Raw genomic sequence first — 5,039 nt, 5'->3', positions numbered from 1 at the left:
GGCCCCGCGCAACAAGCTCCCCCTCAGCAGCTTGCAGCAGCTCAAAACCTCCTTTTCGTGCTCCAAAAAGGTGAACACCCCCAGCAACAGCCCGACGGTTCCCTGCTTGGCCCACGGCCGCCCTCCGGGTTGCATAGCCCAGCACAGTGGAAGGTAACACGCAGAAGCACTTGAACAGATGCTTATAAATGTATGTTCGCACCATGCAGCAAACCGCATAACCGTTGTTAATTTCCTGCAATTCTACCAGCACGGTATGTTGGGTTGTGCAGAGCTGGACTTAAAACGGGTGATCAACGGTAGGTATTGCCAGTGTTGGTTTTATTCTTTAAGAAATAGCATTACACTCTAAGCAATAAAAAATGGAGCAAAAGAAAGGCCAGGGGAAAAAATAACAAAAAATAAATAAAAAAAAACAAAACAAAAACACGCCACCAAACCCCTAATTGGGGTCTGAGAGAACTGCAGAAGAGCAATCGGGAACAATGGTTGGACAGAAAAAGGGGCAATTCTGCATTTCAAAAGGTGTCTTGGTCTTGTGATGAGCTGGGTGAGCCTAGCACACACTAAGGGAAAAATCAGAAGGGTTAGAGGACACAAGTGTTTAAGTGACACTAAATAGGACAAACCCCTAAGAACAATTCGAGGCACAGTTGGAGCAGAAGTCTTGGCTCCACGGAAATTAGTGCCCTCTCTTGATTCCACCTGATTTCATCCAAGCCATCTCAGATTCCCCCCTCCACCCGAAGTGCACACAGCCACCCCCTCGCAGAGACAAGAGGACAAGAGGGCGGGGAGGAAGCCACCAGGGCAGGGAGAATTACCGAAGCTTAAGCAGCTCATTTTATCCATTGCCATTTCGCAGCAGCAACAATAGAACACAGGGAGAGTCACCTTCCTGGCACCGGATTTTCTCCGGTTGCGGAGGCACGCAGAACAGGTCTCTCCTTCGCAGCTGACCCCTGCACCCTCCTTCCCAGTCAGGCAGCGCAGGCTGGGGAGGCCCGCAGAGCCTCCACCCAGCAGCACAGCTCAGTTTTTCCATGAGCTGCCAGCCCAGTACAGAGAATCCGGTTTTTCACGCTGGCAGAGCACGCACTGCCAGGCTGCTGACAATAGTCTGGCTAATTTGGAAGCGCTGGCACTCTTTTACATTCAGGGGGCAATACTTCAGCTGGGTTCATCGACAGTCCCTGGACCCCAGCCATGTGCCACTGTCCCTGAAAAGGCCAGACATGCTTCTTTTAAATGAAAGGCATTAGGGGTATCTAACTTGCACCCTGGCCCTGGGAGAAACCCTGCTTAAGTGAGAAGCAGCTTTGCATTTGTAAAAGAGACTGTGGTTATAGGTAAATCATAGAATCACAGAATGGTTTGGGTTGGAAGGGACCTTCAGAGATCATCTAGTCCAACCGCACCACTGCTGTGGGCAGGGACATCTTCCACTAGACCAGGTTGCTCAAAGCCTGGCATCCACATCTTCTCTGGGCAACCTGTTCCAGTGTCTCACCACCCTCATCATACAACATTTCTTCCTTGTATCCAATCTAAATCTGCCCTCTTTCAGTTTAAAACCATTACCCCTTGTCCTATCACTACAGGGCCCTGGTAAAAACTCTCTCTCCATCATTCCTATAACCCCCCTTTCAGTACTGACAGGCTGCAATAAGGTCTCCAGAGTCTTCATCTTTCATTAAACTCCAAACCCACCTGTTGAACCCACAAGTTATTTTTTCCTCTTGATTTGTATTTTCCTTCATTACAGGGTAAAGGACCCAACTTTGCTTTGAAGAAAAAAAATCTGAACTGTAGTAAACACACTTCAACATATGTATGAAAATAAATAAACTAATAGATATAGAAATACATGTTCCTGTGAAGCAGGAACATAATCACATACCTTGAAGGTATTGGTCTTGTAATCAGATAAAGTCAGGCCTAAGCTACTCTGAAAACTGGTAATTGGAGATTCAATGATATACTATAGCCTTGTGTTCAATTTCTTCTTGGTAAACCTGCTAGCTGGAGGGTATGACAGGTATGCCTGCACAGCAAAATACATGAAATGAAAGAGGAAAGGGAAGCCAGTCAATATAGTCTGCCCAGCACACTTCATAGGCAGCCAACATTCAGCGCAGAGAAAACTTCTGTAACTTAAATCTATGTTTAACAGATACCCATTTCCTCCCCCAGTATGAAGTCAGGAACCGGGCCAATGTAACATGACCAAGAAATGCTTTCTTGCTCAGGTGGTACAACACAGGCCCCTAAACCCATTATTGAAGGCTGATAAAAGTTCCTACTCTGCTATGTTTCCCTTATCCTCCATCAGCGAGAGCAAAGAACAACAGAAATCCACAATAAGTGAAGGAAGACCCTGGCATGCCCTGCAGCAGTGCTTTCTGCTGCCGCCGACTGGCTTGCCTGGAGGTGCACCATGAGTGCTGGGTGATCCTGCCTTCAGGCTGGCAACTCTCGCTCTGCCCTGCAATGCTGAGCAAGTCGTCTTTGTGAACCACCCTGAGGCCAATAGTTATGCCCTAATTGCCAGAGAGTGCTCAGCGTTTAATTTTGGTGCAGTAAACAGTATTAAGCATTGCAGAAATTCAAAAATCATTACCGGCTGTGAAGAAGGCAAGCTCACCCCAAGGTAGCTGGGGGCCAGCCACTGAGGTTAATTCTTCAGGAAAAATGTCTAACCTTATATGTAGAAGTTTTAACAGAGAAGGAAAGGAGATTAATGTTAACAGTGTAAATCTGAAGCATCATAACAACTCAGCATGAAGTACACATTTTCATCTTAGCTTAAAATAGACAATTTGTTCTGGTTTTCTTGGTTAATGAGAATTAACCTCCCCTTACATTTACTGGCAAATCTGTAGTTTTTGTACTGTCACTTAGAAGATACACCAGAGATGTGAGTGCTTCCTATACAAGGCATAAATTACTGAGGACCCACACACACACCTTTTGTAATTACTTTCTAAATCAGTGTAGAAGCCAAGATGTTTGGTTTCATTTGGCTTACTTGAGGAAGCACTTCATACCTCAGGATAAATTCAAACACACAAGTGTGCTATGGACCTGCTGGGTATGAACTTTTTAATAGTAGGTAGGAGGTCTTTTTAATACTAGTGAACTTGCATTTTTCAGTAATACAGAGCTGACAGCATTCAAAACACACATTTCAGCATGTCTGAATTGATTTTATATGAAGCAAACCCCATTCTGCTTGGATTTCCAAACAGGTCCTGACTGATTTCCCAAAATAGGAATTCTCTGTATACCCACATACACACTTTCTTCCTCATCTGTCCTTCCTTCTGGTGCTCCACACTCCACTGGATCCTTCAGACACTGCTAAATAAAAAGCAAGTGCATACAGCTCTGCAGCTATAGGAGCTGAGCCACAACCTAGTAAGCCAGTGATGCATTTTACCTGATTGCTTGCCAAAGCTATTTAGCATTTATTATTGTTAAGCAGATAGCAGTTTGACTCCTTGCCCTTTCAATTGCTGCTATGTGACTTTGGGGAGCAGGGGGGTACTCATAGCACCTAGAGAACACAGTCTGAAAGTAGGTATTAGTCTACCTTTTTTTTTTTTTTACCCCCCTCAAAAAATGTGGTGTCTACCTAGTCATACCTCCCCCATACACAGAAAGATAATCAAAGGATCTGAAGCTCTGCTGGATATCAAGCCTTCAGTGCATGGTTCTTGTGTCTGTGCATTTCCCATTTGAAACAGAACATTGCAAGTGACATGAATTCAGGGAGACATCCGAGCAGGAAGAACGTTCACAATGGAAATATGCATTACATGTACTACAATGCTAAATTAAGCATAAGAAAAATATGTAACATTTTGTCAGTTGACATTTTCATAAACCTGGTAGGTTAACTGTGACTTCATCTTGTAAGCAGAAAAAAAACCAAACCAGTGCTTAGGACAGCAGCTCAGTTTCTGACGACAGACTCCTTATCTCTGCTTGGGGAACATACCTTGCCTTTGCAAACATGCATACAAAAAAAAATGCGTGCTTGCACACAAACACAATGCACTCCTCACAAATACAGGCCTAAATCCTAGAAATGAGTTTCACAGAACTGTAAACCTTTAGCTGTAACTACGAAGGAGTTGCATCAAAAGGAAGAGGGAAAGATTACACAGTCATCTTCGAGGTATGCTACAATCACTGATAATGTAAAACAAATTCCAAGGAAGCCTGGCTTCCAACACAGGTCACACCCAATTGATTATTTTTGTCTTCAGGAGGTGTTGTGCCAGAAGTAGTTTAAGAGGCATGGAACCAGGGCTTCAGGTAGGAATAAGGCAGTCAAAACCTTTACAGACAGGTTTAAACACGGAAAAATCCACAACAATAGAGCACACTGTCTCCAGCTTGGCCCACCCCAATATTTATTCTTAAGCAGTATCAGCAGGTAACTTACAACACTATCTGTCACCTACATAGGTAACTCAGCTTATTTCGTTCCTATCTAACAAGAAGAAATTATGTTGTGCATTTCCTTTATTATCTTCAAGTAGTGTCTCTTCAAATTTCAGTAACATCCCTCCAGATCACATTTACTACTGGCTTTCCAGACAGTGGGAACAGACAAAGCAAGTGTCATTTTGTGGAGAAAGAGGCTGGAAAGCACTTCATATTAGAAGAAAATTTTGGTTACTGTAGCCATTTTTCCCCCCTTTTTTTTAGGTTCATAATCTTCTTCTACTAATGTTCAAGAAAGTCTATAAAAATCCATGCAGTAACACCCATCTGAAGTCACGAAGACAGAAGAAACTACGTATGCATCTCACTTCATCATCCCTGTCTGCTGTGGGCATCCTGGCACCCTTGCAGCTCAGTTGGCAAAGTTAACAAAACCTCCTTGTAAACCGTAACCAAGGCAATGAACTCAAGTATACACAACTAAGTGCTTCTTAGGAAAACAATGTCCGGTTTTCATCACCAAAATGTACTGCCAGTATCAACAGATTATTTTCTATTGAGGCTAGAACTCAGCACAGCAAGGAGGA

The 5,039-nt window shown here is 43.7% G+C and overlaps 1 protein-coding gene across 1 annotated transcript in view; it reads right to left on the bottom strand.

Annotated features, from left to right (window-relative positions):
* LRRFIP1 (LRR binding FLII interacting protein 1) overlaps positions 1-5,039 on the bottom strand; it is a 144,715-nt gene that overhangs the window by 74,554 nt on the left and 65,122 nt on the right. The window lies entirely within an intron of this gene.

Source organism: Egretta garzetta, unplaced genomic scaffold (assembly GCF_000687185.1).
Source record: "Egretta garzetta isolate BGI_Z169 unplaced genomic scaffold, ASM68718v1 scaffold113, whole genome shotgun sequence".
NCBI lineage: Eukaryota > Metazoa > Chordata > Aves > Pelecaniformes > Ardeidae > Egretta > Egretta garzetta.
This window is presented reverse-complemented; position numbering and strand designations above follow the sequence as displayed.